This window comes from Delphinapterus leucas, chromosome 2 (genome assembly GCF_059928025.1).
Source record: "Delphinapterus leucas isolate spDelLeu-1000000601 "Yukka" chromosome 2, BTC_Dleu_Yukka2, whole genome shotgun sequence".
In the NCBI taxonomy this organism is placed as follows: domain Eukaryota; kingdom Metazoa; phylum Chordata; class Mammalia; order Artiodactyla; family Monodontidae; genus Delphinapterus; species Delphinapterus leucas.
In genome coordinates, this window is record NC_143130.1 from 125,154,291 (window position 1) to 125,173,262 (window position 18,972).

General features: G+C 35.8%; 1 pseudogene; it reads left to right on the plus strand.

Annotated features, from left to right (window-relative positions):
* Positions 1-2,597: 2,597 nt before the first annotated feature.
* LOC111173328 (signal peptidase complex subunit 2 pseudogene) lies at positions 2,598-11,622 on the plus strand (annotated as a pseudogene).
* The last annotated feature ends 7,350 nt before the right edge of the window (positions 11,623-18,972 follow it).

Genomic DNA, 18,972 nt, shown 5'->3' on the forward strand with positions numbered 1-18,972 from the left:
CTACTGTTCAAACAAATATTGCATGTTCATTATTATTTGATTAAATGTTTCTACAGGCCCTTAAATATTAATACAATTCTTGTATCCTGATTTGAAATAATCATCAAGATCTGTCAACTATTTTCTTTTGTAGTACTAGGTTTGGAGTGAATCCAGAAGTCCTTTGTCATGTGTGTTGCTTAGAGATGTTTTATTCCTAGTGAGTGGAATGTGAGCTGACAAACTTGCTATTACACTTTGCCAGTATTGAAACTGTTGCAAAGGGATTATGAGATTTATCCAGGGCCAGAGTGCTAATCATTGACTAGTTGGCTGAAAATTATGCTGTAGGTGCCTGATTCTTAACCCAATTGGCTGTGTAACATCCCTTGAGAATATTGGTGCTAAAAGATTCAGGCTGTTTCAATTTACTCTTTTAATTAAAACATAGAACTAGAGAAGAAGCAAATAAAAGAGATGAGAGCAGGGCTTAAAATATCCTCTAGCTCGCCCTCAGTATTCTTTGTCACAATTCTGCTGTAAGGCTCCACCAACACATCTCTGAACAACTGCCACTTTTTCTTTTTCATTATGCAACATGCCACATTTATGGGCTCAAAATGATACTTTACATTCCATTTCCTCAACATAGCATCATTAGAAGGAACACATAATTCCAAGCACTGACACCTAGAAAATGCAATGCATTGTATTACTTCATTATACTTCCTTGTTTAGAGTTAAAAATGTAGATTAAAGAATCCATCAACAAATTTTACTGAGCGCAAACTGTTCAGAAACTATCAAATATAGACAGTAGTTTAATAGTAAAATAATAGAACTTCCTTTAAGAGAATGGTGTTAACATACCTTGTGAAGAGAGAAGAACTAAAAGTTTAGTGCAGTCTAATGATTCATACATGTAAAAACAGATTTTTCTCCCCCAAAGAAAAATTTACTCCAGATTAAAGGTATGAATTATAACAATAAAATTGGGGAGAATTATTTATTTTCCATTATGCATTTATTCATAAAACACAAGCAGGCACTGTGCTAAGCTTTAAAGAAGAATGAGATGGACATGACTCTTTCCACAAGCAGCTGATATTCTACAAAGTGAGGCAGAAAACACATACTTAGTTACACAAAAACCAAATACTGATAAGTGGTGGGTGGGTCTCAGGAAGGAAAATCCAGGACAGTAAGAATTTGTTAGTCAATTAGCTGAGTATGTGACTTGTGAAATTTGGATACACTGCATTTTTTTCCAGTTAGTTTTTAACTATAATGAAAATAAACATGTTACTGAGTCCAAGCTTGCTCTGCTCACCACACAACAGGCCAATAAATCGGAGATGGGGTGTTGAGGAAGGAATATTACTTTATTTGGAAAGCCGTCAAACTGAGAAGATGGCAGACTAACGTCTCAAAATAATCACCTTATCAGGGTTTGGATGCCAGCTTCTTTTATAGCACAGAGGGGGAGGAGATGAGGAAGTAAAAAGGCCATAAATTTGGAAATATCAGATGGAATGGCCAGACTTGGGGAAGGGATGTGTTAATTTCTTCTTCTTCTTGCAACCATCCACAGATGGACAGGGTCCGGATGTTTCCCTGAACAAAGGCACTTTGGTTTCACATTCAGACAGAGGGGCAGGGTTCTCTGAGGCAGGCCATTATGTATAGACAGTATCCTTTTAGTGAACAAAAGCAGTGTAAAGCAAAGGTTAAAGTAAAAGAAACAGATCCAACGTGTAGTCAGATTTGGCTCTTCCCTGTTACAAACACAAATTTAAAAGGAAAAATAATTGAATTACACATGGTGTTGATAACATAGACTCTGGAGCCAGACATACTGTATGTGATTCTCAGCTTTGTCACTTAACTGAGATACATAATCTTGAACAAAGTTATTTAACTTACCTACTATCAGTTAATCCATCTGTTAAAGAAAGGAAAACACTATTATCTTTCTTACATGTTTTTTGTAAAGATTAATTGACTTGATAACCATATGAATGTATTAAAACAGTGCAAGGTTCATGTTATATATGCAATACAAAATATGGTGATATTATTAGGTTTACAACCATAATGATGCTAAAATATTGAGAGAGTCAAATTTAAACTTATGGTATAAGATCAATAAATGGAATTGTGGACTCTGAATTTTGCATTGTCCTGCATACATACTTAGTTAGTGTTCAATCAGGAGAGAGAAACAACACAATAATTTGAACAGGGAACTTTACTATCAAGAATTATTAATTATTAGAGTATTAGAGTAAGGAGGGATTGACTATTAAGAAAGAGAACTCTAATTATAGAAAAAGCAGTCACTAACCCTAGGGCCGAGACAGAATGCCCATGGAAGACTCCTGCTTCCCCTAGACCAACATCCAGTTCTTGGAGAAAGCACCCCTGTGACTCATTGAATGGCAGAGAAGTACCTGTGTTGTTCCACTTGTGGTGTCACCTGCCAGAAATCTACCCTCTGGGGTGCCAGAGAAAGCTGTTCCCTGTTGGGTGCTGCTGGCTGTCATGCAGTGCAGAAGCAGGGCACTGGGGAAGCCGGATGTGACACAAGGGTCCGAAGGACTCTGCTATAAAACTGCCTGATGGTCCGGAAAAGTGGTGGGAGAGGGTGCCCGCAGCTGAGTGCTCACAGCTGTGCACTGCAGGAGCTGGGAACTGGAGAATTTACAAGCACCGAAGGAGCTGAGAGACTGCTACCAGAGAGCCTGGTGAAGGCCTACGCACTGGGAGAAGCTTCTGGCTGCTTAGTGCTGCTCTCCCGTGTCCCACAGGAAAGGGCAGTGAAGAGGGGAAAGTGCTTGTAGGAGTCGCTTGCTATGAGTGAGCAGACCTGTGCTAGGAAGAAAAAACCCTTCTTCCTGGAATGTCTCTTCAGCCCCTTCTACTGACAGAGCTTCCTGCCACCTGGAATGGAAAAAAAAGTATTTAAAATGTCAAGTACCATTTTCACAGAGCAATCTGACAGGGTGAATCTGGAGCTGAAAGGCGATAAATCAGTAACTGGCACAATACAACAAAAACTTCAATATGAAAACATAATTCTGTTCCTTGTGCTAACTTATTGGATATGATTCATTCCAGTGTGGAGTCTAGAAATACTTATGAATTGGAAAATCCACAAATATCATTTGCATTTATAATATTTAAGACAAATATTGGTAACCAATCCTTAAAAAAATTAGGGTACCCTTGAGTTGAGCATCTGCAATATTGACCAGAGTGACACCAGATTTTAAAACTTTTATGGAGGTGTTTTACTATTTTAACATAAAACCAATCCCATCTTGTATTCGTTTTTATCTTACTTCACCTATCAGCAGCATACCCTCGTTGAAACATTTTAAATTTTGGTTTCCAAAATGCCAACTCTTTGACTTCCTACACTGCTGTCTTCTACTCTGTCCTTTCCACTTTCCAATTCGTATAGGTAACAGTTTCTTGGGGACCTCTTATCTGTGTTTACTTTCTACGCTGCATCATCCAATTTCATGCCTTTTAATACCACTGAAGATTCCCATTGACAAAAATATAGTACAAACATTGTTGTTTTTTACTATAGTCAACAGACACACTGGACTGTAGAGTAAAAGGAAAAAAAAATCCATATATGGCATCTTCAACAACACTAGGTAAGAAGGAACCGCATCAACTCTTGAACATAGGCATATGTGACCAGGATCAGCAACTTCTCTGTAGAAGTGATAGAGGGAAAGTACGATACTGAAAGATCTAACAAGTCTCAGAATGAAGGTATGGCCAATAAAATTTATACCCCAAAAGAGAGGTACTTGGCTGAGTAGCTACCAGGTGAACAAATCTGAGAAAACTGACAAGATTCAAAATCCATACCAGCTTCAAGCTGTTGAAAAGTGCAGATAAAACTACCTCCTTTCCAACCGATAGAAATTTACCACAAACTGCAGGCAGAAGAAGTGGTGGGAACAAATGCTGGGCCTCCCAGATATACAGAAGTAATATGAAGGAAGAGAGGTTCAGAGGATGATAAATTCAGAATGTAGTATAGCAGCAAAATACATTCTTCAGAAACAAGAGACCCATTTAAAAGAAAGGTTTGTAGAGCTCTGGAAGATAAAAATGGTACAAGGAAAGTACCTTTGAATTGATTGATCTGTGAGGGATAGAGATGTGACTTCACAAAGAAACATTTTTTCAATACCTCATGGAAAAAATACAAAGGGAGGAATCTGTACATTAGTTATTAGACTGGGAAAGCTAATCTGTTTTATCACTTTAAGTACCTCCTGATAACCTAGGAAAACACAATTCATTTAAGCATGAAAAATCAGTAAGAATTATTACCCATTCATATATATATATAGTAACAAAAGGTGAAAATTAAACAAGTAACAGTACAAAAATTGATTTTAAAACACAGAAAAATTTTGAAGAAAATCAAAAATTAATTTTAGATGTCCATATCAATTGATTTATATGGGGAAAAAAATCAGTTCTTTAAAGCAACATTTTATTCCAAAACAGAATGGTGTAACATTTTTAGGATAGCTGGTTTTTCTATCAAGTAATAGTGTCTTTCAAGAATAAATGAAAGAGGGCCTTCCCTGGTGGCGCAGTGGTTGACAGTGCACCTGCCGATGCAGGGGACACGGGTTCGTGCCCCAGTCTGGGAAGATCCCACATGCCGCGGAGTGGCTGGGCCCGTGAGTCATGGCCGCTGAGCCTGCGCGTTCGGAGCCTGTGCTCTGCAACGGGAGAGGCCACAACAGTGAGAGGCCCGCGTACCGCAAAAAAAAAAAAAAAGAAGAAGAAATGAAACAGACAATAAAAATGCAAAAACTCAGGGAATACTGATCTTGTACATCCTTTTTTAGAATAAGATATAGATAAATAAGAAAAATTTGAAGACGATTTATTATGTGTTCTGGAAGTGAGCATTTAATGTTTTTAAGAATCTAGGAATGAGTGATGGCAAGGGATGCAAATATTACAGTCTCCAATAGATAAAAATAAAACTAGGAAAAACAAATAATTGCTAGAATAAATAAATAGTAGAATTGGCTGCCTTACAGATATTAACTTGGAATGAAAAAAAATTTAAATCAGATATTTAGAAAAAAAAATAAGGTAGAAGAAGATATTTCTATGTAAATCTGTTAATGTCTGTTAAGCCAATATACAATACCTTATACAACAAGGAAGTATGTGTATTTATAAGACATTAATATAAAAGTAGTTACTAGACCAAAGAATTTTGCATACCAAAAGCAGACTATAAAGTAAATATATGCAATATTATAAAATTATATATCATATATAACATGTAAAACAAATATTTTAATAAGTGAGATAGTCTATTTCTATTTTTTGATATTGCAAACATATTTGATCTAGTTCTGTAATTGCATGTGTGTGTGTGTTGTAATACATATTGCATATAATTATACAATATATATTACTAATTCCACATTAACCTCCTGACTTCATCACCTTCCATTCTCCCCCTTGCTCACCTGGAGTTGTTTTTCTTAAGTACCTCAAGTATCTCCATTGTGTCTGTTATATAAAGAGGTAAAAAATAAAAGGAAGGGAGTACAAAACACAATCCTAAAGAGAAATTGAGAAAACATATTTTGAAGGGAATAATCCTTGTTTTTTTTCATTAGTCAGGGTAGTATCAGACAAACAGAACTGTTCTTGTTCTAAGTAACTCAGATTTCCCTATAGATAGTTTCTATATTACTGTCAGAGTCAAATGTCTTCAAAATCAATGTGATTTTGTCACATCTTACTTATAAGTGCCCAAATAATAAAGTCTAACACAATAAGAGCATGCAGTGTCAGTTCTCCAATAACTGGACCCATCCTAAACTAATACCCAGAGAACCATGCCAATTTCTCACCTATCACATAACCTGTATTCCAAACACACCCAACTTATGATTTCAATAAAACACACCCTGATCTTAAACTACTCTCTATCTTTTTCTCCCTTCTGCTTCCTCTGTCTTGAATTTATTTCCTGTTTTATCTATTAGCTATATCTTATTATTTTCAAGTACAAGCTTATTCATCACCTTTTTGTGCTCCTTTGCACATGGCTAACAATCTACTTTAAGTCATTAAACGAAAAGAAACTAATGAGTTGAAATACCGATGTTCACTTCTAAATCTCAAGTTCATGGAGAGGATGCGTTGGTGTCTTATTTAATCTCCCTTTTAGGTACATTGTAGAGTGTTTGGCACATAGTTGATGTGTAACAAATATTGGTTAAATGAAAAAAAATGAATGAATGAAAGATGGAAGATTATTATAGAAGTTCATATGGGCTAGGTTTGCATTAAGATAATCAAGGAGAATTTTTGCTGAGTTGTTTTGTGAACTGAATCATGAAGGTGGAGGATAATTCAAGTAAAAGAAACAGGGCGTGCCAAATTGCCAAAAAAAAAAAAGGTGAAGTGATATCAGAAAACATTAAGCTCACTTGTATTTTTTTGCAATATTAGTGCTAAGGACAAGTTAGAGATTTAAAAATATATATAGAGAGAGAGCCTGCAACTAAACCCAGAAAGAGCACAAAGATATTCAGAAGAACAAAAACTTAAATATAAGGCCCAATTAGATATAAATTTATTTTCCAAGAAATCAGATAAAAAAGGAAAATAACCTTTAAAATTGTTCTGAGGAGACAGTAATAAAATAAATGTTAGAATCATCTGCTCTTATTTCACTAAATTGCTAGAATAAAGCAATGATATACAGCATAGTAAAGTTTTAGAATGAGTATTCTAACGGTAAGTCTAAGTTAAATGGTTTAAAAAAATAAAGCAATGACATTATCTCATTGTAATTTCTATTCAATCTCCAAAATACCATAGTACAAAATATGGTTTTTGTGTTTTTGTGAAATATGAAATACTTGTTTTTTCAGGCTAAATTAAAATATCATTGAATATTTTCTTAAAAATATATAAATTATATTTCTCTTTACCTATATAGCATAGAAAGTTGTGAATCTTTTTAATAAAAATACAGTACTTTCTATATATCTTTACCATATGTAAAAAGATAAAAATAACTTTTGGTGACTGTTTCTCTCATCCAATAACCATCATCTTCCTAGGAACAAGGATTGTGTCTTATATATCTTGGCATTTTCAATGTTTGCTTCAGTGACTTGCATACTGAATTCACTCATACAATAAAGAAGAAATAACAATAAGTAGCATTTATTATTTATTTTGTTCTACACTATATACATTACGTGAATTACCACTTATAATTTTAGCAACAGCTGGTGCTATGAGTACTGGTATCTTCTCTCTTTTACAGAAAAAAACTGAAGTTGAACAATGAATAGCTAAAGAAAGAAAACTCTTCTAATGTCATATCACTGTTAAGTAGCTAACCCAGAATCTGAATCCAGACAGGCTAGCTCCCAAGTCTGATTCTGTAAACACCACAGGATATTCTTTTTCTAGAAGTGGAAAAAAGGCAGGTAATTAAAAGCACAATTACTTGTGTTTTAAAATTTGGGGCCTGTATTTATTTATTTTATATAGGTCTTATATATCTTGGTCCCGATGATAAAATCAGTACATGTCAGTCAAATTTGATTTCAAATTGTTTCAGCATTTATTTAGCAATATTTAAATTCAAGTTTATGTTTCATGTAATCTATCTATATGCAGTACCTGTTGGGAAACAATTCTTCCTGGGTCTCTTATATGTTTTGTATATTTGTAAGCAAAGAACTGACTGCCTTTTCTTCCAGACTCCTTTTTTAAAGGACATTTTTATAGCAAACAGGATTGAAAATACAGATATTGTCACCCTCTAGATCAAAGGGCAGGCATACTAATTCCCCATTAGAAGAGATTTGAATTCTCTAAACTCAGCATTCCTTTCCTACAATACAATCTACCCCACCTGTGCAGTTATCCTCTGACTCTTTGGGTCTCGCTGTAGGAATTGGATCTCAGAAATCTAACACAAATAAAACTGATTCTCTGGCTACTGTTATTGCTTTAGCAATAAACTGCCCATCTTAGATTAAGGAATCTCATGTCATCTACCAGCATACATAAAACCAAGGCAAGTTAATTAATTAGCTTGTAAATAATATAAAATTGTAGATGATTTAAAGTTCCTAACTTATACATTATGTGTTTTCCTTACTACATATTATTAAAAGACTTGTTTATAGGAAATAAAATTTGCTTATTTATCTAATATTTTAAAATATTTTAAAGACCAAAGATTTGAATGACTGGAAGAGTCCATGAAAATTCATCAAAGATGTATGTGGATTTTTCAAATAGTTCAAATGCTTAAATATTTAATCTATTGCTGATAATCTTTAATATATATTTGGCTGGTATGGAATATTTTTAAAACATTAGACCAGCTTTTCACAACAGGGGCCAATTTGTCTCCAAGGGAACATTTGGCAATATCTGGAGACATCTTTGGTATACATTGCTTGAATTATATACGTTCATTGCTTCTTGAAATTGGGAGTGGTGGGGGATCCACTAATAGCATCCACTAATGCTACTGGCATTTACCGGATAGAGACCAGGGATGCAGTTAGACATCCTAGGGTGTACAGGACAGCCTCCCCTAATAAAGGGGACCAATTTACTTGGTCCCAAATGTCAATTATGTTAATGTTTAGAACATATCTATATCTATATTTATATCTATCTATATATATACATCTGAAATTGAGATATATAGTTCTATTCTCTCAATGATAAGAATTAACCTGCATACAAAATTACAAAAATATAAATCTCTATATCTATCATGTGTCTATATAACAGTTATTCATGAAAATCAAACCATAACATAAACAAGAGCAAATAATCAGCAGAAAACCAAAGTCTCAATTTTTTAAAAGTTTTTAGAATGTACTTATATATAAATATATCAGAGAAGTACAAACAAACCTTATTTTTTAAATCATTGATAATAATGTATAGTCAGTAATGTATATACAAGAAAAAATTATCATGTATGTGGATTGAGGTGAATGGGTACGATCATTTAAAAAAAATTATCCTGTATTTGGTTCCCTAAGCCTATCCTGTTGCTATAGCAACAGCTGTCCTATATATCCATTTGGTATTATAGCAATCTGTCAAGGAAATTCTGACATGCAATAATTTGTATACATTAATTTTCAAAATTGTAAGAATATGTTTGAATATTATCTGCTTGTTAGAACAACCCTCAAACATCTATGACTTTACAAATTATACTTATAAAATTATAGGTGTGATCACCTTATGTGTGTGCATATATATATATGGGTGTGTAAATATGCATATACAAACATATACACATATATAATCATATATACACTCATATATAGTCATATATGCACTCATGTATAACCAGCCAACATAAACTGAACTTCTATGTCATAGTATCAAATGAAATTTGTCAGAATTTATCTAATTGGTATAGTATTATCTGATTCACAAATATGGACTAAAAGTGTCATCCTGCACATCATCCAGTGTTAGTACGATCCATCTATATAGAAATTACAAATTTTATTTTTCAGGAGAAAATTAATGTTGTTTCAAAGACACTAAAAGCAATAAAAAAAGACAACAGGTAGTTTTACTACTTGGTTGGATAGTAACTGAAGTTGATAAAACAGTGGGATAATACAAATATTTGTAAATAAATTGAGTATAGCTTTGTAAATTGAACTGACACGAGATTCCAAAGAAGAAAAATGAATTAATTACTATATTCACAATTTAGGAATACCATTCATATTTAACTCATTTAGACAAAAATTTCATCCTGAATCAAAATTTTAGCCTTCCTTTTACTCAGTCTATTAATTGTTGAATATATTTTAAATAGCAACATCTTCTTGACTACTGAAATACTTATTTAAAATAATTTATTTTCAAAATTCTGAGTAGTTTAAATAGATACATATATATTTACCTTCTTTTCAGTTGTTATTTTAAAATGCAGCTCAAAAAATTTTCTACCATGAGAATGTATTTGTGTGCCTGTGTGGTTGTGCAGGTTCAGTTGTATAAAATGTAGTCGAAGAATCAACTGAAAGAAATAATGAGAAAGAGACAAGATGGTGGCAGAGATAGTAGTGGGGCTGAGGGTGGTCCTGAACACAAGTCCCACTAAAACTGAGTTCCTCTGCTGAGTTTATGATTAACTTTTCTATCCAAAATGTTATTCCTTTTCTTGTTCTCCTCAAGATTGAGAAATATCAAATAAAACTGGGGATTGAAACTGAACAGGACACTGTTGGCCCCTCCCAAGTACAAAAGCCTTTCTGTGTCCCCCATTTCTTTTCCTTTTTTTTTTGGCTGTGCAGTACAATATGTGGGATCTTAGTTCCCGAACCAGGGATCGAACCCAGGCCCCCAGCATTGGGAACACAGAATCTTAACCACTGGACGGTCAGGGAAGTCCCTCCACCCCCACCCCCGCCAACTTCCTGTTTTTAGGGAAAACATTTCAGCCTCCTAGACCTTCTCTGAGCTCCAAAGGGCAGATTCAAACAGTTACTAATTAGGGGAGTAAGGCAATGCAGAAAGAAACAATAGCGCAGGGTGGGGCCTCATTCTGGATCCTCCTCAGGGGATGTGCATAACAATTTGGTACATGTCTGTAAATTCTTCTACAGGAACTAAGGCCCCCACCCAGGTGGAGAATGGTAACTTTAGGCTGAGCACAGCCTGTGGACCCCAGACTGGTTGGAACTAGAAGGCTGATGACTGAGATTCCTGGAACACCACCGTGTTACCTCACCACCAACCAATCAGGAAGGCCACACACTCTGCAGACCTCCCCCCAAATTTTGTCTATAAAATCTCTTCCCCAAAAACTATTAGGGAGATTAGGTCTTTAGAGCACGAGCCACCCTATTCTCCTTGCTTGACCCTGCAATAGACCTTTCTCCCCTTCAAACTCCAATGTTTTGGTTTGTTGGGCCTCATCGTGTGTCAGGCACATGGACTGGGATTCGATAACAGCCCCAGCTATGGGACAGGTAGTAGCCATAGTGGCTTGTTGGACAAGTGGAAGATTGATGATAAGCCTGTAAAAACTGACAAATGGGATGTGTCAGCTGTGAAAAATTCTTTGAATGATTCTGCCAAAATGTACAAGTATGTGGAGAATTTTGGTCTAACTGATGGTTGCCTCACCATCTGTACAATTTCTTGTTTCTTTGCCACAGTGGCTTTGATTTGGACTCAGAGTCCAAGCCTGTTCTGGCTTTGTGCATCATATCCTATTTTGTGATGATGCAGATCCTGACCATTTATACCTCATATAAGGAGAAAAGCATCTTTCTTGTGGCCCCAGGAAAGAGTCTACAGGGATGTATCCTGATGATATTTGGTACATTCTCAAAAGGTTCGGTGACAAATACACTCTAAAGCTGACCTTCATCAGTGGAAGAACAAAGCAGCAATGGGAAGCCGAGCTCACCAAGTTCATTGTTAAGATTTTGACCACAGCAGAACACTGTTATGGATGCATACAAGCCTGAAATATCCAGGCCTGAAATATCCAATGTCAGTCTCACCACAGAGAAAAAATATAGCCAATTCTATAACCAGCCATCTTTCTGCTGAATCATGATGAATTAAGGGGTATGGGAGAAAGAAACAGAACTTAAAATGGATAAAGTAAGAAATGTTAAAAAAAAAGTCCCTAATTTGTCCTGAAAATTTGGTCTATTCTGGATAAATAGGACTTTCTAGGTCAGATATGAGTAGTTGTAGCTCTAATATCTAGCTATAGCTTCTTTTGTTTGCTGATTGTGTTGTTTTGATTTGCTTCTCTGGAAAAGCATTTTTGCTAAAAGTGGTACAGACTCCTTCCTTCATACCTAGCAGTACTTTATATGGTATAGCTTTGTGTCATGCAGTATTTGAGGACTCAGTTTTGAAAACTGTTAACCTTTTGCTGACTTTATTGTGTTAATTCCTGCTTCAATGGCTGTTTCCCTTAATCAGGTTACAACTTCTTGTGTATGTCAGCTTTCCTTCACACACTATTTTTGTGGGTGTGTATATATCTGACTTGGGGAGAACTGGGGAAAAAAAACACAGCTTTTTAATTTAAAAGAAATTTTCTGCCTGTTACATTTTGTGCTTTTAACCAATTAAAGAAGCTAATGGCATTTTTTAGTTTTATCTTGCCTAGGTTGTCCACTAATATATCTCTGTTGATTTGTGTGTGCCCTTTAACTGCCATTTTCTAAAATTTTTTTCAATAAAAGGAAAGATGTGAAAAAATATGAGAGAAAAGTCAAGAATTATGAATTAAAATAGTATTTAAATAGAGCATTTAAATTTACAGAACAAAGATGTTCTACCTAGTTGTTATATTTAAAGAAAAAAGACGTCTTTTATTTTAATTGAGATGTAATTGGTATATAACATTATATTAGTTTCAGGCGTGCAACATAATGATTTAATGTTTGTATATATTGCAAAATAATCACCACAATAAGTCTGGTTAACATCCATCACCACACATAGTTACAATTCTTTTTTATGATGAGAATTTTTAAGATCTACTCTCTTAGCAAGTTTTATACATACAATGTAGCATTATTAACTATAGTCAACGTGCTATGCATTACATCTCCATGACTTACTTTATAACTAAAGAATCAGATTTCTATGCCAGAAAACATGAACAAGTGAAAACTGAGAATTTTAAAATAACAGAATTTTCAAAGTAATAAGAAACTTGAGATATCATTTAATTATTCAATCTTGGATTTTAGAAATAATGCTCAGAAAGTCAGAGTAACTTGGTAAACTTCACACAGGTAGTTAATGAAAAAAACAGAGTCCATTTGTTCCAATATCATTATGTCTTAATATCTTTTAAGACAACTCTGCCCCACACAGCCATACATACACCTCCTCCCAGGGCTCTTGGTGTCCTCCCTTCCATATTGACATAATTATCTAAAAGTATCAGGCAATAGCAAAGTTGCTTGACACCACTCTCTTTTTCTTCACACCATGTAATGTTTGATAACCATCAAGATACTCTGAAAGGTTAGCTTTATCTCCTATCTTTCTTGGGGATTCTTCAGCACCAGCTTTCTCTACATGGGTGCTCAGATCTGTATTGCTCTATGCAAGCAGTAACTCTGCATCCAAAATATACAGCTCAAACTTTTCAGAAGCATGAAAGAATTTAATGCTGTGTTAGTTTGTGTCCTGGTGAAATCTGAGTTTTCTACTAAAGAGTAAAAATATTAAAAGTAATCAATGAGGGCTTCCCTGGTGGCACAGTGGTTGGGAGTCCGCCTGCCGATGCAGGGGACATGGGTTCATGCCTCGGTCTGGGAAGATCCCACATGCCGCGGAGTGGCTGGGCCCGTGAGCCATGGCCGCTGAGCCTGCGCGTCCGGAGCCTGTGCTCTGCAACGGGAGAGGCCACAACAGTGAGAGGCCCGCGTACCGCAAAAAAAAAAAAAAGTAATCAATGAGCCAAATATGAAAGTCTATTTGACATTATTAAATATTTCCTGGAAAATCTCACTATATCTTCTGGGTTCTTTTATTTTTCCATGATCAAAATTATTTCTCATCTATTTCAGGTGGTCACATGCACCCAGCACATAGAAAAACACACTCATTGCTGAACTCACTTCATTCAATAGATGTTCTGCTTTTCCAATGTATTAGGCTACCTCCCAGTTAAACGTTGTAATGATGCATTTAAATCATTCCCAACTCATGAGAAGAAGTAGCAGTGCATTACCCTCATTTAAAGCCTTTTCTTTTAGGGTGCTGCAGACAATTCAAAACTATTTTTGACAAGCAATCCTGAATAAAACTTTCTTTTTACTTTATTAATGTACCAGTTAGGAAGAATCTTTACTGCTGACAGAATTTCAGAGATTCTCCATGACGATCTTCAGAGAAACTACTGGCCATGCTACCATAAGTGTCCACAGTGCCTGATGTTGATTTTTTGATGGTTCTTTTGAAACTGAGCAAAATCCTGTGGGGTTCCTGGGCATGGAAGACTTTCTGTCCCCCATTTCTTGTAGGGAACAGACCTCCAGCCTCCATGACCTTCCCAGAGTTCCAAAGGGCAGATTCAGACAGTTGCTAATCTGGGAAGGGAAGGGATGCTGATAAGAGAGGGGCAGCCAAGAAACAATGGTGCAGCCTTGGGGAAGGGTCCTGGTCCCACCTCAAGGAATACACATAACAATTCCTTTAAACTATTATTCTTTATTGTAACACATGAAACAGTTGCTACAGTATAAAATTATGGTTGTTTTCTATTATGACTAAAAATAGCTACTGGAGATGTAATTCAGAGAAATATAATGCAAACCTTATTTTGTCTTTAAAATTTCTAAATATGACAGATGTTGCTTCAGTCCATATAATAAATAATTAAACAGTTCCATGAATAAACTCAATAGAAATAAAACTACAGGAACATTTTCTAGCAACATTATCATCTCAGGTAATTTAATAAGTTAGGGCAAAGCTGTGAAGAACTAAGAAAAAAAATAAATGTTTTCTTCACAATAAAAGAGTTTTACCAGGGAATTAAGTTGAAAGTGGTACAAATTAAGAGAAGCAAAATAGTTTTGATAATTACAAGTGATTGAATAAGTGAATATATGTGATATAAGCTGTAAAATAATAAAACACTAATTTCTAATTTACATCACTAGATATATAAGTCAATGTGCATACAGATAAAAGTAAAAACCTATAAACATAAAAATGTTTACACTTAAAGTGAATGAGTTACTAAGTCCTCCAAAAGAGAATTTTTTAAGAAAAAATGAAATGCTAGTGTTTTACAAATTTTAAATGAAAGAAAATTAGTCTAAATTTAGGTTTGATAGTAAATATTCTAAATTTTAAAGAAAAAATTAAGCATCATTATCATGTTTTCCTTACCTGAGGGAAAATTACTTTCTCTAAATTACTACTGTATTTGATTATTTATATAATTTCTTCCCATATGACTCTTCTCATTAATGATTTTGTTTTGTTTCTCCCTGGTTTCAGAAGAAATCTAAATATGAACTTCCTCCTTCTGATATTTTTGTGTACATGAAAAGTATATTTAGGTTGGTAAAATGTATACATATATACACATATTGACTACATTTCTTACAGATAGGACAGTTCATACATATTTATATATATATGCACATATTTATCTATATGTACTCAAGTTCTTCCCCCTCAAGACTACTGCCTATATTTGAGTCCACTCATAGTTCCTTGATTTTAAGCTTAGGGGAAGTTGTAGTTCTCTTGTTAAAAGTCAGTATTTCTAATTAAGATCTTGTATCCCACACATTCTACCTTTCTGAAAACAAAATGTTATTGTTTTCTTCATTTTCAAATTATAACACGCCTTAAGCATATATACCTGCCCAATATGGTGCTGGTAAAAATGATTTCTGCTTAATGTTACATAATCCTTAAAAATAGTTTTCTATTTCCTTTCAGTATATTCCCAATTGATTTAATGTATATACGCTCATATTTTATGTTCATATAAATGCATTAATTTATTTCCCACCTGAAATTATTTTGGTTTTTTTATCTGTGTCAGACAAGGAAAATAAAAGCATTTTTATAATATTAAGGTGAAAGGAATGAGAATTAAAAATTACTATAGCTCCCAGTAGCAGCTCTTCCTGGATGTCAGAGATTCCCTTCTGACATTTCTCACACATAACGATCACAGTTTCTAGGAGTTCGATGTCATATAACTTTGTATTTTCATTGTTTACCCATTGGGCAGTGTTTTCTCTAGAGTCAGCACCGGTCAGACTCCTAGCAAGTGAAATAAAAACAGGCTCAGCATCCTGGACCTGGTCTCTCTTGCTCTGGTGTTTCAGCTTTTCTCTAGTGACTGCAGCTGCTGCTGTCTATGGCCTTTGCCTCTGTGCCTATCCTGAGCTTCGGAATATTCTCCCTCTCTGGCTCCAGAGGACTGATATCTTAAACTTAGAGGGAACTTCTGCTCTCTAGCGATCCTGATAAGGATTAAGAAAAAACATGGACCCCTAGGGTTGCCTTTTAAGTCAACCCTAGAAGATCTTGGAAGATCTTACAGTGCACTTTAGATATGTCATATCATAAATGGTAGCCTCCTTCTCCTCTGAATAGCAAAGATTGATGCCATGTCCTGCCCACTATCTGCTGCACACAGTAAGTAGGGTGTAGCTCTAGGACCTTGATTCAGATTTTTCTTGCTCCAATGATGTGCTGAAACATTTCTGCTGGACTCCTAGACTCCCACAAGGCTTTTTAGCTCAGCTTGGTTTAAGAAAAGGAAAACAGAGGAGAGCAGCCAGGATGGCAGAGTAGAAGGATGCTAAGCTCACCTCCTCTCATAGGCATACCCAAATCAAAACTAACTGCAGAACAACCATTGATGAAAAAGACTGAAACCTCCCAGAAAAGATCATCTATACCTAAAGACATAAAGAAGGAACTGTAACAAGACAGGTAGGAGGGGCAGACTCACAATATAAACAAATCCCATACACTTCGGGTGGGTGACCCACAAACTGGAGAATAACTACATAGCAGAGATTCTCCCACAGGAGTGAGAGATTCTCCCATAGTAGTGAGATTCTCCCATGTCAAGCCCCCCAGCCTGAAGGTCTGGCACTGGGAAGAGGAGTCCCCGGAGCATTTGGCTTTAAAGGTCAGTAAGGCTTGATTGCAGGAGCTGCACAGGATAGGGGGAAATAGAGACTTCAATCTTAAAGGGCACACATTAAATCTCAAGTGCACTGGGAGCAAGTACAAAAGGAGTAATTTGATAGAAGCTTGGGCCAGACCTATCTCTGGTCTTGGAGGGTCTCCTGGGGAGGTGGGGGAGCAGCTTTGGCTCACCCTGGGGCATAGACACTGGTGGTGGACATATAAGGAAGGATTTATCTGCATGAGTGCTACTGGAGGCTGACATCTTGGCACCAAGTTCTGGCCCCATCCAGCAGCCTATAGGCTCTAGTGCTGGGATGCCTCAGGCCAAACAACTAACTGAGCAGGGAACACAGCCCCACGCATCAGCAGATAGGCTATCTAAAGACTTCCTGAACCCACAGTTGCCTCTAGACATGCCCCCAGACACAGCCTAGCCAGAGGGCCAAGACCCAGCTCCACCAACCAGTGGGCAGGCAACAGCCCCTCCTGATAAGAAGCCTGCACAAAGCTTTACCAGCTTCATCCACCGGGGGGGAGACACCATAAGAAAGAAAACCACAGCCCCACAGCCTGTAGACCATGTCTGCAAACACAGGCCAGATACTACTTTGGGACTAGCCGGCCCCTGGCCCTTGGGTGACGAGAGGGAGAGTACTGCTGGGGTGCATAGGATGTCTCCTACAGAGGGCCACTTGTCCAAGGTTGAGAAATGTAATTAACCTACCATCTACATAAAAATACAAATAGGAATTTAGCCAAAATGAGGTGGCAGAGGAATATGTTTCAGAAAAAGGAACAAGATAAAACCCCAGGAGAAGAACTAAGTGATGTGGAGATAAGCAATCTATCTGAGAAAGAGTTCAGAGTACTGATCATAAAGATGATCAAAGAACTCAGGAGAAGAATGGATGCACAGAGTGAGAAATTAGAAGTTTCTAAGAAAGAATTAGAAAATATAAAGAACAACCAAACAGAAATGAAAAGTATGATAACCTAAATGAGAAATACACTAAAAGGAATCTATAGTAGACTAAATGAGGCAGAAGAAAGGAACAGTGAGCTGGAAGACTGAGTAGTGGAAATCATTGTCACCAAACAGAAAAAAGAAAAAAAGGATGAAAAGAAATGAGGACAGTGGATGAATTTTATAGTGTGTAAACTATATCTCAATAAAGTCATTTTAAAAGGAGAAACAGGAGGAGGAGGAGAAGAAAACACCAAAGGAAGATATACGAAAGTTTGTGTGGAGGAAAATTTAAATTTAATTTGTGCTGTTCTAGTGGGAAGAACTAGAACTAATGAACCGAAGTGGAAAAAGGTAGATTTTATTTCATATAAGAAAAACTTTGTTCATCACCCTCTTCAAAAGAAACAGCCTGCATTATAAGATTGTTTTTCATCCCTGGAAGCTTAGTACTCTCCATAAAGAATATTATAAAATCAAGTTAGGAAGAAAGTTGAAGTAAACTATCACTATGATGCCTCCCAAATTTATGATTTTATGCATCCAAACCTTAATAAGTTATGTGCAAACAGTTTGTGATTTTGGTATCCAGAAACTGCTATATATTTAAATACAAACTGATTTTAAAGGGAAAGAAAAAGAAATGAGGACAGTTTAAGAGACCTCTGGGACAAAATCAAGTGTGGTAATATTTGCATTATAGGGGTCCCAGAAGGAAAAGAGAGAAAGAAAGGGCCTGAGTAAATATTTGAAGAGATAATAGTTGAAAACTTCCATAAAGGAAACAGTCACCCAAGTCCAGGAAGCACAGAGAGTCTCATATAGTATTAACCCACAGAGGAACACAGAGATGGAGGAACATAAACCAGAATTTCTATCTTTTATTATCATTCTAGAGCCATGACCCCCACTGCTGCCACCAAATCCTCATACACTATTTTAAAACAGTGCTTGTCACCCCAGAAGTTATCTGACTGTTTACTCCATAGCTTGATGTATTTTCTCTATAATTCCCTGGGGTTAATCATAAAAGATGGCATTCAATACTTCAACATTTTTCTAAAAATATTAACAGGGGCTCATCTAAAATCCTATCATTGACATCTACTGTTGGTAATTCTCTTCCTTCTTTTCCTTCCCTTCCTCCCTTTCTCTCTTTCTTTCTCTTTCTTTCTTTCTTTTTCTTTTTCTTTCTTTCTTTCTTTCTTTCCATTTTCTCTTCTCTGATGTTACTTTCAGCTGAAGGCATCAGTAACAGAAAAAATAACATGTACATTTTGTATTACCAAAGA